General features: G+C 47.9%; 1 protein-coding gene across 2 annotated transcripts in view; it reads left to right on the top strand.

Moving 5' to 3' along the window:
* POLR2B (RNA polymerase II subunit B) overlaps positions 1-25,666 on the top strand; it is a 726,171-nt gene that overhangs the window by 9,387 nt on the left and 691,118 nt on the right. The window lies entirely within an intron of this gene.

The raw sequence follows: 25,666 nt of genomic DNA, 5'->3' as shown, positions 1-25,666 counted from the left end.
CACAAAAATTTACCATTTTCAGTGCAGAGCGCTCCCCTTCGGTCTATCATCCTCCCCGAGAATCTTTACCAAGGTTCTCGGAGAGGCACTAGTTCCATTGAGACTTCAATCAGTCTCAATTATTCCCTATCTAGATGACCTGCTCATAACAGCACACTCGGAGAGTCGTCTTTCTCAGGATCTGGAGTTGACTCAACTCAGCCTGAGTCAATTAGGGTGGATTGTCAGTCGGGAGAAATCCAAGACAACCCCAACGCAGGAGATCCTGTATTTGGGTTACTGGATCAAGTCTGTAGATTAGAAAATTATACTGCCGGAAGAAAAGATTTTGAATCTGTGGCAGAGAACATCTTTTCTTCAATGCAGCCCCAAATGTACGGTGAGGGAAGTAATGTCTGTTTTAGGTCTTATGACGGCAGCCATTCCAGCCGTACAATGGGCCAGGTTCCACCAAAGAGACCTTCAGGGATTTCTGTTGGAACAATTAAAGGGCAGAGATCTGGAGGAGGTATCGATCCCATCAAAGATAAAACGGTCCCTCTGGTGGTGGAAGGACAGCGAGAACCTAAACAAAGGGGTTCATTGGGTCCTTCCTATCACTTCAACACTGACAACGGATGCGAGCAGCTGGGGCTGGGGAGCCCACCTAGGCTCAAGCTAGGTCCAGGACAAGTGGACCCCGGAAGAGAAATGTTTCTCTTCCAATTGGAAGGAGCTAACCGCAATCCTCAGAGCTATTTTAGCCTTTCAGCCCACAATACAGGGTCACCATCTAAAAGTCCGTTCAGACAACATGACGCCTGTAGCATGCATAAACAAACAAGGAGGTACCAGAAGTCCTCGTTTGATGTTGGTAGCCAGATGCATTTTTCAGTGGGCAGAAGCCAATCTGGAATCCATTTCTGCAGTACACCTGAAAGGGGAGCTCAACAGTACAGTGGACTTCTTGAGTCAACAAAAAGTTTCAAACCAAGAATGGTCCTTGCACCCAGAGGCATTCAATCTTATAACGACTCACTGGGGAAAACCAGAAGTAGACCTTTTTGCAAGCAAAGAGAATGCAAAGGTTCCCGATTTTTTTTTTTTTTTTTTTATTTTTTTTTTTTTATTTTTTTTTTTTTTTATTTATTTTTTTTTCTTCTCGCTAAACCCAGGAGATCAGCCCCTGGCTGTAGATGCCTTGCAAACTCCATGGACTTTCAGTCTGGCTTATGCATTTCCCCCTCCATCTCATTCCGAGGTTCCTAGCAAGATTCCTCACCGAAAAAACCTGTTTGATTCTAGTGGCACCGTTCTGGCCCAGGAGACCATGGTTCACAACGTTGCTACAATTGACAGACTGTCCGCCTCTAAAGCTTCCCTGCAGACAGGTTCTCAGGGACCTCTATCATCCACAGGTGGCCACGCTGAGGCTTTCAGCGTAGTTACTGAGGAGGAAATCTTAAGGAGTAAGGGCCTGACAGATGAGGTAATTGCGACCTTAGTACAGAGTTGCAAACCAGTCACGAGGGCTATTTACAAAAAAGTCTGGAGAAAATGTAATAGCTGGCTGATTAGCCGTGACATAAATACAGCTAATATTCTACAGTTTTTACAGGAAGGTGTAAACAAAGGATTAACCCTAAGTACTATTAAGGTACAGATTGCTGCCTTAAGTGTGTACCTAGATGAATGCTTACAGGAAAATCCTTTTGTCGCTAGGTTCTGTAAGGCAGTCGCTAGACGTAAGCCGGTCAGTCAACAAAGTCCCATCCTGGGATTTAGCAGTTCTAAAAGCTTTCTTGGGGTCACCCTTTGAGCCCATCTCAGAGGCCTCCCTAAGGCTTATTACATTTAAGACGGTACTCCTGGTGGCAATCACTTCAGCCCGTAGGGTCAGTGAAATCCAAGCCCTTTCCATCAGGGAACCGTTTCTACAGATCCTAGAAGACAGTCATTCTAAAGACAGACCCTGGGTTCTTACCAAAGGTAGCATCTAGCTTCCATAGGTCCCAAGATATTGTCCTCCCCTCATTTTGTCAAAATGCAGCAAATGAGAAAGAAGAACGTTTTCATTTATTGGACGTGAAGAGGTGTATTCTATAATACCTAAAAGTAACAAATCCTTTCAGAACCTGACTCCTTTTTCCGGGCAGCATAGGGGGCAAAAAGCTTCAAAAGTAACCATAGCTAGATGGATTAGACTAGCTATAGCAGAGGGGTATAAGGCCTTGAATAAAGATCCTCCTGAGGGTGTGAAAGCTCACTCCACAAGAGCGTTGTCTGCATCCTGGGCAGAAAGAGCTGGTGCCACCCCGGAGCAGGTATGTAAAGCAGCCACATGGTCAAGCTTTTCCACCTTTACAAGGCATTACCGACTGGACCTAATGTCTAGTCAGGATCAGGCCTTTGGGAGGAAAGTCCTCCAGGCTGTGGTTCCGCGCCCCCCCCCCCCCCCCCCCAATCTGGTAAGTACTTGGGGATCCTCTCAAGGGCTGTCCTGGAAGAACACTTGGGAAAACTGGAGTTAGTACTTACCGGTAACTCCTTTTCCGGTGGTCTTCCAGGACAGCACGATCCCACCCTTTATTTGATTATAGTGATGTACTAATGTTGTTACCTGTTATGGTTTATATGTTTTGCAGTTCCATCCTTCGGTTCTTGGTGAATGACTGACCAGGGACCTGAGGGACCACCTTTTTGAACTGTGGCAATGTTTCCTGTGTCGATGGGAGGAGCTCCATCTCTCAAGGGCTGTCCTGGAAGACCACCGGAAAAGGAGTTACCGGTAAGTACTAACTCCAGTTTTTGCTACCAGAATAATGTAAAAAGTCTAGCAGCCAGCAACAATGATGAATTGTGAAAACATAAACAAATTGCAGCGCTAAATAATGTGAAATACTAGTGACAATACACACCAGACAAATATAAATAAATTTGTGAAAAAAAGTGAGTAAACTCGCTGAAAACAGTGAGCCACAACAAAATAGTGAAACGAATATTGATAAAAAGCAAATGAATATCCAATCCAAAATGCATAACATTAAATTGTAAAAAAATAATCTGTGCAGTTCATAAAAAATCGCAGAGAATGGGAAAATGCTATGCACATAAAAAAAATCCTCATGAGAGGTCAAGACACTACAACATCAATGAATCAGTCTTTCATGTAACCCCATCCAATTCTTATACAGGGGACTTCAAATATATGCGGTATTATGTGATACTTGACGTCCAAATTCCACCAATAGCAAACTTCTAAGAAGATAGCAGGTGCACTTATCATAGAACAATAATGAGTACTCTTACCCTAAGGTGTGGACTCGCACACTGTAATGGTGGGTCAATCGTGCCTCAAAGTGAATCTACCGTGAATGGTCCTCCAAAAGGACCAATTGAACTCTCGACTCTCGATCGAGATATCCAATACAGATTGTCTGTGTCTGGAACTCCTCGAAAGTGCAATCATGAAGGTAGGCATAATTAGAAAAAATAGAAAAAAATGCCTCCACATAGAGTAGATCACTTCACTCTAGGGCTGCAACTAACGATTATTTTCATAATCTATTAGTTGGCCGATTATTGTTTAGATTGGTTACTAACCTTTTTAAAAAAAAAAAAGTAATTTTGCTACGATTTGCATATTTACATAATTTTTTTGCCCAATTTGTTGGGCAGATTAAAAAACACATTGTGTTATTACATGCTTTTCTGCAGCTTCTCCATTGAAGTATATTGAACCAAAAAACAAAATGGCACCATCTTGCGTTAAAAGAAAGTCCTAGTCTTTTCCAAATGCGCAGCAGCTGAAAAAATCATGGATGTGAACATGTCCCATAGGAAACCATGTAAATGAACTGTTTCTGCAAAAAGCACCAAAAAACAGGTGTGACCCAGGCCTAACATAATGGGGTTAAAAAAATATATAAAATTAGTACAAAGAGCAAATCGCAACTGTAATGCCGCATACACACGATTGTAATTCCGGCCAGAAAAAGACCGATGAGAGCTTTTCATCGGAAAATGCGACCGCGTGTATGCTCCATCGGAATTTAGCTGTCCGAATTTCCACCAGCCAAAAGTTGATAGCATGTTCTCAATTTTCCCGACGGGAAAACTTTCTATCGGTAATTCCGACACGCCAAAAATCACGCATGCTCCGATTCAACTACAAGACAGATATTGGCTACTGGCTATTGAACTTCCTTTTTACAGTCACGTCATAAGTGTTGTACGTCACCGCGTTATAAACTATTGGAATTTGATGTGCCCGTGTGTAGGCAAGACAGCTTGAGCCAAATTCCGTTGAGAAAACCATCAGAGCTTTTTCCGACGAGAATTCAGATTGTGTGTACGCGGCATAAGGGGTTCATTTTTTACTATGGGACAGTGAAAGTAATATTTACAGTAGCGATTTGCTCTTTTTGTACTGTAAAGGGCTATTTTTTTTTTTTTTTTTTATGTTGGTGGCTGATTACTCGATTATGAAAATAGTAATCGATTATTTGTCGATTAATCGATTAGTTTCGGCCCTACTCCACTACAAAAGTGTTTAAAAAAAAATGTTAAATTGTAAAATTCATAATTCATGAAGGTACAAGCCATCAATAGAAATTTTATGCATAGGCAGAATAGATAAAAAGCGTGGTATATCTGGACGACAGGCTATGTACCGGACATGTTTGGCACCATAGTGCATCAACTGGGGCATAAACCTGCTGTCAAGACTCAGAATATTTATATTTATAAATATTTTTTTTTTATTGATCTAGATCTCTCTTCACGGACACTGGCTGCAATGACCCTTTTCTGTCCACATTCACCCTGTTTTTTTTTTTTTTTTTTTTTTGGTATTGATGTATTAATCTTTCTTTTGTTACGTTTTTGCTAGACTGTTTTCTTGAATGTTCATTTTGAACAATACACAATCCTTTAAAGAGCTAATCACACTGACCTCTGGAGACGGACTGTCTGGTCACCTAGGCTGCCTTAAGTGCTGGGTTAATTAACATGTTAATTGTGTGAGTGTCTTTTTAAATTGTTGCTATAGGGGAGGGGGGAGTATCCATGAGCAGCCCTACCTAGTTATCTACCCCTTGTGTAAAATGTGTAGAAAAGGCACTGGATTCTGTCCAATAAAGGCATTCAAGATTCTACAAGCTGTTTTCGGCTAGACTTGTATTGAATGCAGCTATGAGAACATATCTCTCTGATAGTCAGATTGGAGGAAACGGGATATACTGACGGAAGCACTCAATTGGCGTGTGGGATTGGATCCGTCTATTATCGTGCTCTCTATTATCGCGCTCTCTATTATCGCGCTCTCTATTATCGCGCTCTCTATTATCGCGCTCTCTATTATCGCGCTCTCTATTATCGCGCTCTCTATTATCGCGCTCTCTATTATCGCGCTCTCTATTATCGCGCTCTCTATTATCGCGCTCTCTATTATCGCGCTCTCTATTATCGCGCTCTCTATTATCGCGCTCTCTTTCCCAAGGTGAAAGTTTTGGACATTGCCCCAGAGGACCAAATAGCTGCTCGTAGGTTATGGTACAGCAGGCGCACCCAGGAAATATACCGGTCGCCAAATCCAAAGTGCCCAAGAATTTCCCATAAATACTCCCACTCAACGCTATTGAAGGCCTTCGTAGCATCCAGTGATGGCAAGGCCCTCTGCCCCATGTTTTTTGCTGAGGATTGCATGTTAAGATAGAGCCTTCGTAAGTTGACAGCCGTCGACTTATTAGGCATGAACCCAGCCTGGTCTGGATGAACAATGCTCGTGATGGTCCTGTTTAGCCTAATCGCCAGCATCTTAGCCAAGAGTTTAATATCACTCTGTAGCAGGGATATGGGTCTGTACGAGCCGGGTTCTAAAGGGTCCTTCCCTGGTTTCAATATAAGGACAATGTTAGCTGTAGCCATGGAGGGGGGGTAGAGCTCACTGCTCCCTGGCTTCATTAAACACCACCAAAAGCCTAGGGAGGAGTATATCAGCATAGTGCTTATACACCTCCATGGGTATCCCATCTGCCCGGGAGCCTTACAGTTGGGGAACTCCGCCAGCGCAGATTGCAACTCTTCCAGGGTAAAGTCGTGGTTGACTGGTCAGTCGTGAGTTGTGGGAAGTCATTGCCTTGTAAATATTCCATAAGTTCCGGTCGTGTGTATTGTCCGGTCAAAAGATATAAGGTCTCATAGAATTTGGCCTGTTCTGCTAGAATTAAGTCAGGGGAGTTAACAATCCTACCCTCTGTTGTTCTGATGGCTCCGATAGTGGGTGAGCGCTGCTGGGAATTGGCTATCCTGGGTAACATGTGCCCGTGCTCTCTCCCTCCTCAAACGTCTGTTTGGAAAAGAAACGTTTTTTTTTTTTTTTTTTTTCCCCTCAGCCGTGGAGGATAACAGCTGCTCCTAAGCTGATTGCCATGCCTCCCCAGCCGAGTCTGTTGGGGAACTGACGTATTTCTCCTCCAGAGCAGTTACCTGTTTTTCAAGGTCCTCTGTGAGCCCTGAGGAGTTCTTTTTGACTTTGTTAATTTCAGAAACAAGCAGTCCCATCAAATAGGCCTTAAAAGTATCCCACTGCGTAGCTGGTGAAGCAACAAAATCCTGGCCCCCCAAGAAGTCTCCCATGCTCCGCTCCATCTCCTTGTGAGCCAAGAATAATTTCAACCAGAAGGTATTACATTTCCAGGGGGGTTTTGGAAGTGGAAGGAGGGGATGTGATCAGGTTGATCACTAAGTGGAAGTGGTCCGATACCTTGCGGGGCTTGTATGTCACTTCTGAGACGGATGGGAGCATGGAAGTTACCCACCGCAAGCTCAATTCTAGACGGTGTCCCATGGGTTTTGGAGAAACAAGAGAACTGTCTGACCCCTGGGTGTTTTAACCTCCAGATATCACTTCAACCCACTTCATTTAGTAATCTCAACAAAGGCGACTCTCTCAATGTGATGGAGACCCCTGAGTTTGCGTGTCTATTAATGGAGGGGCTCAACCAGCAATTGAAGTCACCCACTATCAGCAGCGGCAGATCCGGCCTACCTTCCAAGTAGGCCAGCAAAAGCCGTAAACGGCGGGGGGGGGGGGGGTATATACACACAAGCTAAAATGCAGTACATTGTTCCCACACGGCAGTGTAAGAAAATAAACCTGCCCTTGGCATCAACACAAACATCAATTTCTTTGAAGTCTATTGAGCTATGTATTGCACTCTCACCCTGGGAATAGAAGGTATGAGTGGAATGATGAGCACTTCCCACCCATGCATATTTAAGGCAATATTGCATTTCTTTGGTTAAATGCGTTTCCTGCATGCATAAAATCATAGGGTGGTATTGCTTCAGGCAGGAGGATACCATCATATGTTTAAGTCGGGAGCCTAAGCCCCTCACGTTCCAAGACACTACTGGTAGTTCAGCCATCTGGTAGAGGTAGGTGTCATCTCAGTATGGGGCTTAGTTAACACAGTGCATAAGGGAAAGCGGGATAGGTCCGGGGGTTTGAGGTCTGAACCCCCCCCCCCCCCCCCGGGGGTGTCAGAAAGCAAGTGGCTGCAAGTGCAGTCCCCATAAATGTGATGTGATGTAAGTTCTAGGCAAATGTCAGTCAAATCGGTAGTGTCAACAATTGCAAGGCTGCAGATCATTGATGCAAAATTGTGCAGGATCAACCCTCTGTGTAGGTCGGGTAGATAGTTCACATTCAGGAACTTGTCCTGTTGACAGATTGGGTCCTTGTTAATTTCTAAGAACAAAAATATGGTGATCTTGGGTCACTGCTCACGGTGCAGCAGTTATCAGCCATATTAGTAAGTTCCAGAGGAGTTGAACAGGGATGAAAAAAAAACAAAAACAAAAAGTAACGAGGATAAAATGGCAATGTATCCCGGTGATCATGAGGGGAAACCCCAGCGACACCCAGGGGAAAGAGGTAAGCAGCAAACAAAACAATTAAGGTGCGCCTGTGAGGGTCTCCAGGAGCACTCAACGATGGTCGGTTCAGACAGTGCCATCTCCCTCCACCTCCCTGGCACGGTGAGGTAGGGCCTGTTCGTTTCGATCCAGCCACATGGCCCCCTCCTGGGCCGATTCAAAGTGTGATTGTCTATTCTCTGTGACTGAGTTTGGAGGGGTATAGCATGGCATAGGGTAGCTGCAAAGCTCTCAAGCGTCGCTTTACATCTGAGAATTTGGCTCTGGATCTCTGCACCTCTGCCGAGAGGTTGGGGTAGAATGACACTCTGACCCCATTTACCTGGATGTTGGCCCGTTCCCGGGCATTTCTCTGTATCGTATCTCTATAGTGCAGAAGGGGTCTAGGGGAAGCTCCTGGCTGTAGGGGGCGGCCCGGTGTACGATGCCTCGTCTTCACAATGAAAGGGGAAAAGGCCTCCTTTCCAAATAGCCTGATCAGCCAAGTCTCCACATTCTTCTCAGGCAGGCCTACTATACGGACATTGTTGCATCATAGGTGATTTTCCATATCTACTGCTCTATTGTCATTGGCAAGCTAAGCGGCATGGGCCTCTCGAGCAACTGGTGAGAGCCCATCTTCAACATCACTGACTCTGCTTTCCACTGCTGTTGTGCGCTCTCTGATCTTTTGTATATCTTGTCTTAACAGGGAGACATCTTCCCTCAGCCCTCCAAACTGTTCTTTTAAGGGTGTTCAGAGGCTGTGCAGACATGCACTGCTCTAAGGATTTCAGCTAGGGTTGGTTGGTTCTGGCTCGCCAGTGTCAGCATGTAAGGGGGGGGGGGGCTGCATAACCAGGGTGTCTGCGTCTACATGCTTTGCTGCCTGCAGAGTGTCCTGTATTCCAGACCCACTAACATCCACGTGCTCTGGCTCAGCGCCCCCCCAGCTTCTGGGCTTAATAAAACAAAACATGTCCCTCAGAGGGTCCTTACCCTGGGACTTCTGTGGTCCTCTGGCGTGTCCTCCCATGGGCTTGTCACTGCCTCGTGATGTGCGCTGTACCATGACAGCGCTATATTGGATTTCAGAGGGCATGCTTTCCTCCAGTTTTCTTGCCTTCCCTCGGGTGCAGAGAGCCAGCGGTTGATCCGTGAGGGAGTCGGTGTCCAGCTGGGAAGCGGTTTTGTGGCCGTGGATCGCTGCTAGGAGAGTATAGACGCCCCATTTTTAACGATCTTTACTTGTGAATTCCCAGGAACCCCCCTTGGATTGTGGGAACTTCCTTTGTAGCTTCAATAGTTACATGAAAACATCCCATACTCAATGGATGAAAAATTGTTCAATCGTTTCATAAGCTCAAGCACCCACCATGTACAACCAATTCCCTTCTAGCTGTCCCTACCATTCTTGCCTTCTCTCGCGCCATCAGTTCCTCACGATCGGCCAGTGACCTAAGATGCTGGGACGGGATTCACCAGCACACATGAACCTCTTGCCTTAGGGGAATGACCTCCTAAGCTGTAGATCCACATTAATACCAAACTAAAGTTGAAGCACACTTGTGGACTACCTAGTTGTCCTGATGCCAAAGCTGGCAAGAACCAGAGCGATTTAAGATTTATTAGTTTTACCCTCTAGAAATGTATTGTTAAATTCTATTGACAAGTGTCTGTTTGGATTTTACTAGTTTGTCAACACTCCTCACACAAATATTAACGTCCTATATATCATGTACCGCTGTCATCGCTGAGGTACTAGAGCACAGTGGAGACTCGAAGTAGACCCAACCATGTGTCCTGTTCGCTTTCTTAGTTGGAAAATACACTATAAAAAAATATAAAGAAACAGATACCTCTCATTCTTATCTTGTTCTTCAAACTTCTTTACAACGACCTAGTCACCTGTTACAAACTTGGCTAGCATTAGAGTAGTTAGTATTATTGGTTTGAAAAATTGTCATTTTCAGCACTCTCAAAATATTGTATGGACCAGCCACACAAGGTTCTAAAATGGGCATGAGAATTTTAACCACAGTTCCTCCTCTGAGAATCACAAAAGCAAGTACTACACATCCATCAACGCACTCGCCATTACAGATTTCTGAAGCCGCAGTCGTGCTACATCAACTCTAGAGGGATACCCAAAATAGTATCCTTGGACCACCTATGTCAATCTTTAACGGGGTCTAATGGCCTTAGCCCCAAATCTAGGCTTTTCTCTTGCATTCACCGACTGACAGCTCCTTTTTGGCCATCGGGTTGTTGCGCCACCTTTAGGAGAAGACTAGACATAACATGTTATGAAAAACGCAACTTTTAGATCTGCCCAAGGGGCAGTCCCTTGGGTAACAACCCCCCCCCCCCAAGCCTGCCATGCAGCAATCTGTCTTATTTTGCCTAGTGACGGATGCAGGAACCGTGACAGGCCCATCAGTGTGTTTTTTTTATTTTATTTTTTTTCTGCAGAAGCTTTGCTTTTTGCGCAAGATAGAAGATCACAGGATCTTTCATCAACATCCGGCTGGGTGACAAGCTGGATACCCTTGTAGTCTCCCCAGCCTGGCCAGCGAGCATGGCAGGTCAGAGCTATGTGCTGGGCTGGCCACGACATGCCTCAGCTCCAGAGGTGGTCTGTGAGCTTTTATGCTCCAGGGGGCACACATGTGACTGGGCTACTGATGCCTGCGTCAGTGTGCTGAGGCTCTCCTTGCCTTGGTGGGGCTAAGCAGCTGGGCATTCCCTGGGAGGTCGATTCGGGGGTCCCTCACATCCCTCTCTTCTCTCCCTGCCTTCCCTCCCCCCGTGGGGGATGCTGCATGTGGCTGCTGAGTGGTGTCATGTACGGGGGCTCTCAACTGGGGGGGGGGGCTGTGCCCTGAGGGGTGTTTTTTATATTTTTTTTCTCCCTCTCCCTGTGAGGCTGTCTGTGTTCTCTGCAGCGCTGATCACTGTCCCTCATGGTTTTCAGTGTTCAGCGGCCACCCTAGGTCTGGGCAAGGCACAGCATGCTCTCCTGTTTCTCGGTGGCCATTTTCCCTGTGGTCTTGTCCTTTATACTTGATGCCCGGCGGCCATTTTCTCAAAGCCTGAGCATGCTTTTTCAGAATTCTCTAGAGACGGCATGTTTCCCTGAAGTCCGATGGCCATTTTCCCAGTGCTTTATGTCCTTTATGCTGGATGCTTGGCGGCCATTTTCTTTGAGCATGAGCACATTGCAGAGCGGTTTCAGCACCCTAAGCAGCAGCTTTAGATGAGAGTGAATTCCTCTGTACCTGGGAGCTGATGAAATACGGGCACTACTGGCTGGACAGCGCAGAACCTGTCAGGGTGGTGAGTCCTGTGGGAAAGAACCCGTCAGCCAGCAGCAGTTGAGGGTGGGACCATCACTGTCCTAAGTCTCCTTCAGGTGGCAGACAGGGTAGGGTCAGCATGGCTGCCCCTGAACGCGTTGTCAGCGATCCTCAATTCGTTTGTTGCCAAGATGGAGGCAGTTTGTGAGTGCAAAGGTGCTAAAAAGCCGCCCCTGCCCCCCCCCCCCCCCGTACTCTGGGGAGAGCTCTAACACAGACCCTTGTTCTGTCGTTTCAGATTACGCTGACCTGGGCAGTTCGGACAGTGAGGTCCAGGTCCGTGTGCGATAAAGTGCTTGTTGGAGTGCTTATCACAGCTGTGCGTGATACCCTGAAGATTCAGGAGCCAGCAGATCCCTTTGATGTAGCGGTCTCCTTTTGGGTGCCGTAAGCTGGCCCGTTCACCCAAGGTGTTCCCATATCTGACTTGTTTTCTCATATCATCTTCCAGGACAGCCTCTGAGATATAGGGCTCCTCCCTCCGGGACAGGAAACACGTCAACCCAATCAAATAAAAGGTGTGGTCCTCCAGGCCCTCCTCAGTTTTGTGTTTCCTGCCGGACGGGAAGGAGCACGTTGGAACTAGTAAGGGGAGCTCCTTCTCAGGGGTTGGTCCTGGGGGGAGCACCTGGTGGATCTGACCCTTAGCACCCATCGGTCCGTTCGGAGGGAGGAGAGGGTAGCTATCAGTCCCCGCTGCCATTTAAACGTTCGGAGAGAACGGGACCCCGATGGGCGGCAATCTCCCCCCTCTGTAGCGCTAACCGCTCGTACCTGGTCGGTCGGATGACGGGCGAGAGACGTTCGTTTCACCGGCTGGCGTTCGGGTACTGTGAGCGGTGCGTTCGCAAGGAACGCACGGCGTTGGGGCGGAGTCTTTGCGTTCCGGCATCCGGAAGTGGGAGAGACGCACTTCCGCCGGATTCGCGTCATCTGGGGGCGCCGCAGGACCTGTTCCAGTCCTTTGGGCGCGGCGGTGTGACTACAGGGTTGCCTGGAGCGGTGTGAAGGCTCAGACAGACTGAGTGAGACACAGGAACCTTGGAGAGTGCAGTTGTGCAGGTGGACTCCGGTTCAACAGGCTCCAGTACCTCTCGGGTAAGCTTGGTGAGGGCAGACCAGGACTTACACTGGGGGTTGGAGGGGTCACTCTGACCTTAGTACCTTCCCGGGGTGGAGAACCTGCTGGTGAAGGGGGGCACTTCCTAGGCAGACCCTAGAAGCACAGTGGTGTGGTCAGGGGTGGTATTGTAATGGGACCCTGTTTTTTCGTTGTTTTTTAGGTTAAACAGGACAGAGCCCAGATGCCTTTGCCCCGAAGGAAATGTGCCGTGTGTGGGGCTAAGTTAGGCACCGGTTGGGAGAAGCCGCTTTGCCCGGATTGTGTCAGTAGCCTGGCGAAGGAGGACTCGGTGGCAGCTTGTCACAATGTTTTGACGTCCATAAAGGATGAGACAGCATCCACCTTCCAGTCATTTAACAGCATGATGGATAGGGTGCAGTGTCCTTCTGTCTCTTTACCCAGGGCCGTGAGTATGCCCTCCTTCTCCGAACCAAGTCAGGAGGAGGAGGTGGATAGGGAGAGGTTACCTAGGTCATTAGCCTCCTCTAGGACAGAATCTACTTCTGAGTCTGAGGGGGAGTAAGAATCCATTAGATCAGCCAGATACAAGCTGTCTTTGGACGATGTGGGTGACCTCAAGGCTATATGACACTTTGGTGATCAGGGAAGAACAGGTCCAGCTTTCAAAACACGACATGATGTATCAGGGGTCGAGTGTGCTGAAAGACAGGGTATTCCCCGCCCATAAATCGCTAGTTGAGGCGATTCTGCTGGAGTGGGAACAACCGGAAAAAAGGCCATTTTTTTTTTCAGGTAGCCTTAGAAGGAGGTTCCCTTTTGAGACGGATGTGGTGCATCCCTGGAACAAGGTTCCCAAATTGGATGCTCCCTTGGCTAAAGTCTCTAAGAAGACAGATTTGGCCTTTGATGATATGGGTTCACTCAGGGATCCTATGGATAAGAGGGGAGATGTGCTGCTTAAGAGAGCCTGGGATGCCTCTTCCATTGGGCTTAAACCAGCCTTAGCAGCTACCTGTGTGGCCAGAAACTTGGAGTGTTGGCTTACACAGTTACAATCGCATATTTCTGCGGGCACTTCTAGACAACAGCTGTTGAAGTCCTTTCCGCTACTGTTCAAGGCAGTGGGGTTTTTGGCCGATGCCTCTGCAGAATCAGTCAAATTGGCTGCTAGGTCTGCAGCACTAGTGAACGCTGCCAGAAGGGCCGTTTGGCTTAAAACCTGGTCAGGTGACGCAGCTTCAAAATTGAAGCTATGTGGATTACCCTTTTCAGGGGACCATTTGTTCGGGCCCGGCCTGCAAGAGGCGTTAGAGCGCACGCAGGATAGGAAGAAAGCTTTCCCAGAAAGGAAAAAGAGACCTGAGGGGAAACGCCTTTTTCGAGGCCCTAGGCAGCAGAACCTGCAGGAAAGGGAGGTTCGCTCCAAAAAGCATTGGACGGGTCACAAGGGAAGGGGTAGAGGAGGAATCTTATTCAATCCTCCTCAACCCTCCCCTAAAACCCAGTGGCTCCTGCATCCCGGTGGGAGGAAGACTGGGGAAGTTCCTCCCACAATGGGATGCTTCAACCGAAAGTCCGTTCATTCGAGATGTAATAAGGAACGGCTACAGGTTGGAGTTTGGTTCAGTTCCCCCTCCCAAATTTTCAAGTAACCAGGTTACCAAGGGACCAAGAGAAGGAAAAGGCTCTGGGTCTTCTCCTGGGGGATCTGGTGGACCAAGAAGTACTGGTGCAGGTGCCTCAGGAGGAGTGAGGCTTGCGGGTTTACTCCCACGTATTCGTGGTAAAGAAACCTTTGGGAAAGTTCAGGCTAATACTGAATCTCCGCCCCCTGAACAGATTCATAAAATACAAGCGGTTCCGGATGGAGTCAATCTTCCCGGTAACCAAGTTTCTGTTTCAGGGCTTTCACATGGCCACTGTGGATCTCAGGGATGCATATTTGCATATCCCGATTCATCTGGAATCTGAGATTTCTCAGGTTGGCGGTGAGGTTGAACACGCGTGTGTTACACCTCCAGTTTCGAGCTCTCCCTTTCGGGCTTTCAGCCTCACCAAGGATCTTTACAAAGATTCTGGCAGAGGCACTGGCCCCATTAAGGCTCAAGGCTATAACAGTGATTCCATATCTGGACGATTTACTGTTCATAGCCCAGTCGGCCCAACAGCTACAGAAGGATGTACAGGAGGCCTTGGGTTTCCTGCGCTCACTGGGGTGGCTAATAAACCTGGAAAAATCCCAGTTGACCCCCTCACAGGAGGTCCTGTATTTAGGATACAGGATTTCTTTGGTGGAGATGAGGGTATTTCTTCCTGCGGAGAAGATCAGCAAGCTAGAACAGGCGGTAGCCCAGCTTCAATCAGGTCGGGAAGCCCAGATCAGGGAGGTTATGAGAGTCCTGGGGTTGATGACATCATGCTTTCCAGCGGTGGCCTGGGCAAGGCATCATCAGCGTCCTTTACAGAGACTCATGCTCCGTTATTGGGATGGCAGGCAGCAGAGCCTGGATCAGGTTATGTCCCTATCCTCGGCAGTCAGGAGGTCTCTGTGGTGGTGGCGGGCCCAGGTCAACCTAGACAGGGGTCTTCCCTGGTCCCCACAAGCTACGGTGGTGGTCACGACCGATGCCAGTGCGCTGGGTTGGGGTGCCCACCTAGAGGGAATCTTAGCCCAAGGTACCTGGTCGAATCTAGAGACAGGTCGTTCCTCAAACCAGAAGGAGCTTCTGGCGGTTGGGAAGGCTATAGAAACCTTCCAGTCCCAGTTACAAGGCAGGGACCTGCAAGTTCGTTCAGACAATGTGGCAGCAGTAGCCTACCTGAACAAGCAAGGGGGAACCAGAAGCCCCGCGCTGCAGGTAATTGCAGACAGAATCTTCTGCTGGGCAGAGAAGAACTTGTCCTCAATATCAGCCATTCACCTGAAGGGAACTCAGAATTTGCTGACCGACTTTCTCAGTCGCCAGAAGATAGGTCAGGACGACTGGTCCCTCAACAAGGAAGTGTTCGAGGAGATTGTGTCATGCTGGGGAAGGCCAGAAATAGACCTATTTGCAACAGAAGGCAACAGGAAGGTGACGCAATTTTTTTCGGTTCACCTACAGGATTGGGCCAGGGGGATAGACGCCCTTGCCAATCCATGGCTGTTCGGCCTGTGTTATGCCTTTCCTCCTGTAAGGATGGTGGCAGAGGTCCTGCAGAAGTTCCGATCGGAAGCTACGGACTTCATTTTAGTGGCTCCTTTTTGGCCAAGGAGACCCTGGTTTGCCAGCATAAAGAGATTGGCTGTTCATCCTCCGCTGTTTCTACCAGTCAGGGAGGATTTACTTTCCCAGGGGCCGATCCTGTATCCTCAGAGAGGCTCAAGCTTGCGGCCTGGTATCTGAGGAACAGATCTTAAGATCACAGGGTTTTTCAGAAAGAGTGGTTAAGACCTTGTTAGAATGCCGTAAACCAGTTACTAGGGCAATTTATGCCAAGATAGGAAAGAGGTTTAATTCCTGGTTGCGAGAACGGGATTGCAAGTCCTGGGGTCCCGGCAGTCCTAGATTTTCTACAAGCAGGGGTAGAGCTGGGCCTATCTATCAGCACTCTAAAGGTACAGGTGGCGGCCTTAAGTGTTTTCCTTCAGTCCTCCCTTCAGCAGAATCCCTTTGTCAGGAACTTCAAGGCTTTATCTAGATCCAGGCCTGTGAGAATGAAGACCTGTCCTACTTGGATTTGGCCTTGGTTCTTAGGGCTTTGACCCAAGATCCATTTGAACCATTAGAGGGAGCATCACTTAAGTGGATGGTACTAAAGACTGTTTTTGATAGCGATCACATCAGCTAGAAGGGTCAGTGATCTGCAGGCACTCTCGGTCAGAGAGCCATTTTTGTTAATTTTAGAGGACAGGGTAGTACTTAAGACTGACCCTAGTTTTCTTCCTAAGGTTGTGTCCACTTTTCATAGGACACAGGATATTATTTTACCAACATTTTTCTCAACCTCAGGAGAGGAGGAGGCGAGATCTTTAAGTTTGTTAGACGTCAGGAGAAGTCTATTAATTTTTTTTAGAGGCCACTAAGGTCTTTAGGAAGTCAGACTCACTTTTTGTTAATTTTTCGGGCGCCCGCAAGGGCTGCAAGGCGTCCAAATCGTCTATCGCCAGGTGGATACGAATGGCGATAGTTAAAGCCTATGAATTAGAGGGGAAGCAGGCACCCTTAGTTAAGGCACACTCTACAAGGGCGGTTTCCGCATCATGGGCAGAGAGGGCTGGAGCCTCTCCGGAGGAGATCTGCAAGGCAGCAATGTGGTCCAGCTACTCAACGTTTGCAAGACACTACCGTCTGGATTTATGGTCTGATAAAGAGCAGACTTTTGGACGTAAGGTCCTCCAGGCAGTGGTCCCGCCCTGACAAGGTGAGCTCCTTGCTTATCTCAGAGGCTGTCCTGGAAGACGATATGAGAAAACCGGAGTTAGACTTACCGGTAACTCTTTTTCTAGGAGTCTTCCAGGACAGCCTGGTTTCCCACCCAAAGTTGTTTAAGTTGGACTAAGTGGTGAGGATTTGTACTAACGTGATTGTTGGTGTGTTATATCTTTCAGAGCCTTCCGGCGGTTCTTGGAGTAAAACTGAGGAGGGCCTGGAGGACCACACCTTTTATTTGATTGGGTTGACGTGTTTCCTGTCCCGGTGGGAGGAGCCCTATATCTCAGAGGCTGTCCTGGAAGACTCCTAGAAAAAGTTACCGGTAAGTCTAACTCCGGTTTTCATTTACAAGAAATGGGGGTTGACCGCAACGGACCTTTTCCGTCCCCAAATACATGGTGGTGCGTTACCCCTTTTGTGGAGAGCCTTCTCAAGAAGTGGTCGGCTCCTCTGGTCGTGGATGCCCCCACCCCCCCAAATAGGCAGGTTAAACAAAATGACCATGATCCTGGTAGAGGGTACTCCTGCATTCAAGGATCCCACAGACAGGAAGGCTGAGGCAGTGGCTCGTTCCTTGTTTACGGTTGTGGGGTCAATCATGCGACCAGTACTGGCATCCACAGACACTGAGTGGGCAAAACTGTTGCACCGAAAATTGGAAGAGCAGGCTTCTGTCTGCGTGGAACTAGCAGACCAACTGGTGCAAGGCCTTAAGTACGTTTTGTGACGTGGCCCTGGATACTCTTCCCCTGTTATCCAGGGCTTCAGTGGTGCTCAGGTGCCTGATTTGGTTAAAATGCTGGTCTGCTGACCAGGAATCCAAGAAAGCTCTTTGGATGACATTAAAAATGCCACAGGTGGTAAGAGTACACTACTGCCACAGGCCAGGAGGGCTAAGGAGCCACACCATAGGCAAGGGCCCTCATTTTCTGCTCCAGATTTTTTTTTTTTTTTGCCCGCCTTGAGCTTCGGCCAAACGTCCCCAGCCCGACAGGACGGCCACAGATGGACCAAAGCGTCCCCGGAACCGCAAGCCTGTGAACAAGTGCTACCGCATGAAGGTTTGCCCAACTTGGGTGGGGGGGTCACCTTCAGAAGTTTGCAGCCAGATGGACCTCTCGGCTGTCCGACGAATGGGTCTGCGATCTGATTTTCCTCCGGTTGCAAGATAGCGTTCCTCTCTTGGCCGCAAAACAGATTTTTCCCCTCCAGCATACCCATACTACCGGCTTGCCAGGAGGCCCTCTTGGGGGCGGTAAGGGACCTGCTGAATTGTGGGGTGATGGTACCTGTTCCAGAATCGGAAAGTTTCCAGGGGTTCTACTCAAACCTGTTTGGATGTACCCCTTCTTCCTTGGGAACTACAGTCTTGGATATAAAAGCCCTCAATTACTTCATGAAAGTACAGCGGTTCAGAATGGAATCAGTTAGCTCAGTAGTCGCTGGCGTCCTTGGACATCCAGGATGTGTACCTGCACATACCAATATATGCCTCCGGCATAAAGTCTGTGGCTCTCCCTTTTTGGTTTGCTTCAGCCCCCCGAGTCTTTACCAAGGTATTGGCTCCTGTGTTGGCGTTGCTACGACAATGTGAGATTGTGATTGTGTGATACCTAGATGATCTCCTTCCTGAGAGCATCTTCCGCCTCAGAGTTAGAGGTGGATGTGGCGATCGCCATGCAGACCTGCACTAATTTGGATGGCTGTTGAACCTAAAGGCAGTGATCTTACTGACTCAGTGTTTGGAGTACCTGATCTTGCTGCTGGACTCCACGGAATTGAGTCTTCTCCCTTCAGACAATCTCCAGACTCTCAGAGCACAGACCACAGTAAAACTGATGAACTGCAAGTGGTCGTCGCTACGCTTTTGCATGCGAGTCCTTGGCCTCGTGGTAGCCTCCGAGGCAGTACCATATGCTCAGTTTCACACCAGAGTCCTGCAGAAGGAGATTTTGACAAAATGGGACAAATCCCTATTGTCCCTGAGGTGAGCCAGTTAGTCAGGGATTCCCTGATCTGGTGGCTGAGGTCCCCGGTACTTCAGTCCGGGAAGTCGGTCCTACCTGAAATGGATAGGCTGGGGTGGAGTAATGGGAGTTCAGTCGACCCAGGGCCTCTGATCGGCAGAAGAATCCAAGTTGCGGATCAATCTGCTCGAATTGAGTGATCAGGTTATGCTTCTCCACATGGTCGATAAGACTTCAAGGGTGTCCGATCAGGATCCAGTCAGACAACGCCACTGCTGTGGAGAACTGGCAGGCGGACTATTCTCTCTCCAGACACTGGAGCTCTGTCAGGTGACATCGGGTTCTTGGTCATCTCCCTGACTTCCCTGCTCTTTCAGTTTGGGCGGCCCACTATAGTCTTGCTGGTTCCAAACTTCTTCCAATTATGGATGGAGGCCACTGTGCTTATTTGGACCATCAATGCTGCAGATATTTTTCTGTGCCTCAATACAGTCCTATCTTGGCATTCTCCAGACAGTTCCTTGGACTTCATGGCTTGCAAATCATGTCCAATAAACTGAATTTACTACAGGTGAACTCCCAATTTTGTAGAAATATATCTCAAGGATGATCAGTGGAAACGGGATGCACTTGAGCTCAATTTTGAGCAAAGGCTGTGAATGTGTGTGTGTGGGGGGGGGGGGGGGGGGAGGTGGGAGGTGGGGAAGTGTGTGTGTGTGTGTGTGTGTGTGTGTGTGTGTGTGTGTGTTTTTTTTTCTCTTAATTTTGCAAAGATTTTAATCTAAAGGCCGGTTCACACTGCAGGCGATGCGAGGCGACACCGACTTGCCTCGCCGCGACCTCGGCGGCAACTTGCAGATGACTTCTGTATAGAAGTCAATGCAAGTCGCCCCGAGGTCGCCCGAAAGTAGTACAGGAACCTTTTTTCTGAGTCAGAGCGACTCGAGTCGCTCCTCTCAGAACGGTTCTATTGTACAGAACGGGGGCAACTTGTCAGATCGAGGCGAGGCAAGTCGTGTCGCCTCGCATCGCCCGCAGTGTGAACCGGCTCTAACGTTTCATGTTGTCATTATGGGATATTGTTTGTAGAATTTGAGGAAAATAATCAATTTTGGAATAAGGCTGTAACCTAATGTGGAATAAATGAAGTGCTGCGTCATTATAAAAGTGGAGAAAATCCTCCATCACATGACTTTCTTACACCCAATGTTTTTCAATACTCTGGGGATAATTTGGAAGGGTTCAAAGACAGGTTTGGCCAAAAACACCAAGAGCTTGCTGTTTGTCTCCTTCAAAAATGTTGGTCGGAGTATAGGCTTATTTATTTTTATTTTTTTCTGTTAGGGACACAGCATACGCTCTATCAGCATGTTTCCAAGCTTTGTATTTGCCTGCTGTGGGATCATCCTAAATAAGCTGATTCAAGGTATGCAACTTGCATAGCTAGCTCAGTAAGCTTAGTCTTTGCCCTTTTTTAGCTCACAGACTTCTTTTCACATAGGGGCCTCTCATGACTGATTTAAAAGCACCCCTTCTGTAACATCTTGATTGTCAATCCAAAATGGTCTCATGTCATCCTTGCACTTATACAACACCATGAAATCAGCTAGTCAGAAAGGGCTCATGCGCCAGCTATGCAAAACCAGCAGGGCCAGAGACTTGTAATTGCAAAACCAGAGGCGCGTGGTCAAAGATGGCTTTCGCTAAGTATTGTTTAGATACAACTCTATTCGGTGTCTCAGGCCATCTGAATAATTTTACTTGTGCAGACAAGCAATCTAGAGATCTCAAATGGAGGTATAGAAAGTATCCAGATACCTAATCGCAACTATAATATAACTCTGTTGTGGAGGTATAAAGTATAGACTAAAGATGAAATCTATAATGGATGTAGAAGCCTATAAATGTCAGACTCTGGTAAAAACAAAACCCCTGTCTTGTTGCTGAGTGGTATGTTAAAGCAGTTAAAGTGTTAAAGTTGTTTTTGTTAACGTGTTATACTTAACTGCTCTGTGCAGTGGCTTTGCACAGAGCAGCCCAGATTCTTCTCTCGGGTCCTTCTTTGGTGCTCCTGGTCCCTCCCTGCTGAGTGCCCCCACAGTAAGCTTGCTATGAGGGCACTGAGCCTCAGCTCTGTCCATTTAAGACATGGAGCCTGGGCCCTGCCCCCCTTCCCTTCTCATTGGCTGACTTTGACCGTAGCGGGAGACAATTGCGTTGCTCGGCCAATGAGGGGAGTCCTGGGCACCTGAGACGCTCCACAAACATTACTGGATCTTGATGGGGCTCCCGTAAGTATTGGGGTGGCTGAGGGGAGCTGCTGCACACAAGGCCTTTTATCTTCATGCATAGGATGTATGAAGATATAAACAACCTTTTCTTTACCACCACTTTAAGTGGATTAATAGCATCTTCTACACTGCTGATCCTTTGTTCCTTGTTGCCGCATAAGAATCTGGACGGTTAATAATTTTTCCCTCTTTCAGGACAGCACACTTGAGACCTCGGCTCCTCCCTTCCCGGGAAACACCGCCTCCACCAGATCTTTAAAACCACTCCTTCCCTCCAGCCCCTCAGTCTTGGTGTTTCGTCCGGCGAGGAGACATCGCTAGGAACCTTGGTTTTTAATTCAGCTGGGGAGGCTGAGTCCAGTGTTATCCTGAAGGCGGAAAGTTCGTTCTGGCTGAAGGGATGGCCGGAGAGATTGAGATCTCTCATACATTGCAGCAGGGCTGGGGAGTCCGTTACCTACATTATCTGGCACGTCCCATCCTTGGGGAAAGCGTAGGCCTGGGACGTTCGTTTTTGGCACTGCCTGGGGAAGGTGTTTGCTGGAGTGTCCGTGTCTCCCCCTAGTTAGTGTGGCCAGTATGGAGCCCAAGGCTGGGTTGGATGACGGGCGATGTCTTTTCTGGCGGGAGAGGTCACGTCCCGTTCACCCGCGACTTCTGGTTCCAGTCCTGGGATGCCAAAACGGTGCAAAAGCTGGTCTTTGCCCCATTCATGCCGTAGCGACAGCTAAGAGTAGCGGTTTGTGACGAATCGACCGTTAGGACCGAAGGGATGTCTGAGACTAATGGTTCCCGTTCGGTTCCGGGTGATGCCAGTACCAACCATTCTAAGGTAAGTGGAACCCTGGGGTGGTGTTCCCTTACTATTTCCCATTTAGCTCCACGAGTTAACTCCCTTCCTTGGAGAGGGGAGGAGTTGCATGTCTGGGACCCTGGTGGTGGTTGATCCTGGGAGGGTGCACTCCTGGTGTTGATTTTTTGCTGGTGGGGTTTTTTTCTTGTTGCGGGACAAGTCCATGGGAAAAATCTAAGCTCTTACAAGGGTCCAAGAAGAAGTGCCCCCTATGTAGGTGTTAGGGGAATCCTGGGGGAAAGTGTTATGCAGGAATTGTATTGAGGGCTTAGTTGGGGATCGTGCTGAAGAACAAAGTTCTGGTCTGACGGCTTCTGTTAAAGAGCACTCCAGCACTTTTCGGTCTTTTAAGGCTTTGAGAATTTTCAGCCTATACAACCCTCAGCCTATCCTCTGCCAGCACAGCAAGATGTCACACCTGGCCCCTTGGCAGGTTCCTCTGATAATGAAGGGTAACCTGGGGGTAGCAGAACGACACTAGAGGATGATCCTGACAGTGAATCATCAGACTCTTCAGTGTCAGAAGGTGGATGGTGAGTCCTCCAGATCCTCCTGTTACAATCTCTCCTTGGAGGAAGTGGAAGAGCTCCTGGGAGCTATTCACACTACACTGGGTATCCAAAAGGAGAAAAAAAATCCCAGTCTCCATGACCAGATGTATGAAGGTCTAGGGGGAACCGAAGAAAAGGGTCTTTCCCGGTCCATGAGGTTCTGGTAGACACCATTAGGAAAGAATGGCGAGACCCAGAGAGGAAGCCATTCTTTTCTAGAGCATTGAAACGCAGATTCCCTTTTTCAGAGGATGAATCTGCTGTGTGGAACAAATCTAGACTGGATGCAGCCTTCTGTCTTTCTGGATACTTGAGAGATTTGGCCTTTGAAGCTATGGGTATGCTAGCAGACCCTATTGACAAGAGGATGGATTCTCTCCTCAAATCTTGGGATTCCTCTTTAAGCAATCTTAAGCCTGCCATGGCTGTCAGTGGTGGCACATAAGCATTGGTTGACTCATATAAAAGCCCATATTGAGGCGGGGACCGCAAAAGAAATGCTTCTGTCCTCCTTTCCAATGCTTTTAAAAGGAGTCGCATACATAGCGGAATGCGTCAGCAGAGTCGGTCCGCATGTCTGCTAGATCCTCTGCCTTGGCTAATTCAGCCAGAAGGGCGCTTTGGTTAAAAACATGGCAAGGGGACAATGCGTCAAAGATCAAGCTTTGTGGTATTCCCTTCACAGGGATTTACTGTTCGGTCCAGACCTGGAGGCTGTCCTTAATAGAAACAGTAGATAAAAAGGCTTTTCCCTTAAAGAAAAGGGGGGGGGGAGAGTCTAAAAAGACTCTCCCACAAAAACTCCCAGAAAGTCTGGACCAACAAGTTCAACAAATTGCTTCATAGCATCTATAGATCTAAGGGACACCTATCTGCCCATTCCAATTGCTGAGGAGGCACAAGCGGCTCCCTTTGCTCATTAACAGAAGCAATATTCAGCTGGACAGAGGTCAGTGTGCTCTCTATCAGCAGTACACCTGAAAGGAGAGCTAAATCAGAGAGCAGACTTCCTCAGGAGGAAGCTGAGGGAGAGCGACTGGGTCCTGAAACTGGGAATCTACAAGATGATTGTCCAGAAGTGGGGGAGCTTGTGTTTGGATCTTTTTGCGTCAAGAGGAAACACAAAAGCTCCTCTATTCTTCTGAATCGGGGGGGGGGGGGGGGGGATGGAGCAATAGGAGTGGATGCTCTTTCTCAGAGTTGGCCTTTTGCCAAGTGCTATGTCCCACCCCCCCTCCTGTGCTGTTGCCGGCAGTTCTGAGGAAATTCCAGTTAGAGGATACAACCCTAATCTGGATAGCTCCACACTGTCCCAGGAGGCCTTGGTTTTCTGTTCTAAAGAAGCTGGCGGTGGAACTGCCTTGGATACTTCCGGTCAGGGAAGATCTACTCTTTCAAGGGACAATCTGCTCCCCTCAAGTGGAGAGGTGGCGTCTGGCAGCCTGGCTACTGAAGAGGAGTTGCTGAAAAAACAAGGGGTTGATAGCGACTCTTCTGAGTTCTAGAAAGGAAGAGACACGCAGGATTTATTTGGAAGTATGGCAGAAATTCAATTACTGGTGTGCAGAGAGCTCCTTTAACGTTCATAGTCCAGTAGCAGTACTAAAGTCCCTACAGATGGGGGCAGATGAGGAACTGGCTCTCGGTACTCTTAAAGGACAGGTTTTCTGCTTTAAGTGTTTTTCTTGAACAGCAACTGGCAGCGAATCCTTGAGTTTCCAGGTTCTTTAAAAGTTTAAATGGAGACCAGTCAGTTTCCATGCCTTTCCAGTTTGGTATCTATCTTTAGTATTGCAGGCTCTTACAGAGGATCCTTTTGAGCCTATCAGTTCTTGTACGGTGAAAATTTTTAACCCTCAAGACATTTTTTTTATTTTTTTTTTGGTAGCCATCACTACCGCGAGAAGGGTTAGTGAGCTAGAAGCCCTCTCGAGGAGGGCGCCTTTCCTTCAGGTTTTTCCAGATCGGATTATTTTTTAAAACCGATCTGGCCTTTTTGCCACTTTTTTGTTCGAATCCTGTGAGGGAACAGAAACATGTCTTCCACAAGTTGCAGGAAATCCGATTTAATTTTTTCTTTTTCAGGGGCTAGGAAGGGATCCAAAGCCTGTAGAAATGATAGCCATGTGGATTAGGTTGGCAGTCAGGCATACATAGCAAAGTGAGTGGAGGTCCCGGAGGTATTGGGGCCCATTCCACTAGGGCTATGGCAACGTCACAAGCAGAGTGGGCTGGTGCTACACTTGAGCAGATCTGCAGAGCAACAACGTGGTCAAGTTTTAAGACTTTCGTTAAGCACTACAGACTGGACTTATTGTCTGCCCCAGGACCAGGCCTTTGGGCGTAAAGTCCTGTAAGCAGTAGTCCCACCCTAGGGTAAGTGCTCGCTTATCCTCTAAGTGTGCTGTCCTGAAAGACGAAAGGGAAAATCGAAGTTGCTAATGGTAATGTTTTTTTCCAGGAGTCTTTCAGGACAGCACCAGTACCCACCTAAAATAAGGTCTTACCATTAGGACATGAGAGCATCAGGTATGTGTAATTTTTATGATGCATCTTTGTTTCCCTAGTCTGGCTAGAGGTGCTCATGCAAAAGCTGGAGGGAGTGGTTTTAAAGATCTGGTGGAGGCGGTGTTTCCCGAGAAGGGAGGCGCTGAGGCCTCAAATGTGCTGTCCTGAGACTCCTGGAAAAAAGGTTACCGGTAAGTAACTTCCTCCCCCCTAACTTCCTTGAATAGCGGTTATTATATGTTTCAAATTAAGGTCAGAATCATCTGAAGCCTGTCAGTGGTGAAATTATCTGGAAGGGCTGGCTGAAGCATGTTTTGTCTTCCATGTCCCTCCGCTGCATACTCGAAGACAGTGTATGCAAACGAGGAATAGTCCTAGGTGGGAGCAGGAGACCTTTGAAATGAGCCTTAATAGTGAAGGATTGCCTAACAGAGGGATGTCTGGAGGTCTTTCTTGCCCATCCCAGGCAGAGGGGCAGCTGCAAGAGACTTTTGGTTTCTCTCTGGCTATGGAGGCGGAAGCACCGGCCCACCACTAGTTTTGGAAGTGCAAAAAATGGAAAAATGGCTCTGGTAGCGGAAGGGTTGAAAGAGCTTGCCAATTCAGAATCCTTTTGTAGGAGCACTATTGTCAAATACAAGTTGCATTTGCCCATTCACAGAAATCCAAACCCCTTTGACATAGGTCCTTAAGTTTTTTTTTTTTTTTTGTTCTTTAAGACTTTTTAAACCTTTCTTTGCTA

This window comes from Lithobates pipiens, unplaced genomic scaffold (assembly GCF_037356315.1).
Source record: "Lithobates pipiens isolate NorthernLeopardFrog02 unplaced genomic scaffold, aLitPip1_a1.2 Scaffold_13, whole genome shotgun sequence".
Taxonomy (NCBI): domain Eukaryota; kingdom Metazoa; phylum Chordata; class Amphibia; order Anura; family Ranidae; genus Lithobates; species Lithobates pipiens.
Note: the sequence above shows the minus strand (reverse complement) of the source record. Positions and strands in the feature narration are given on the sequence as shown.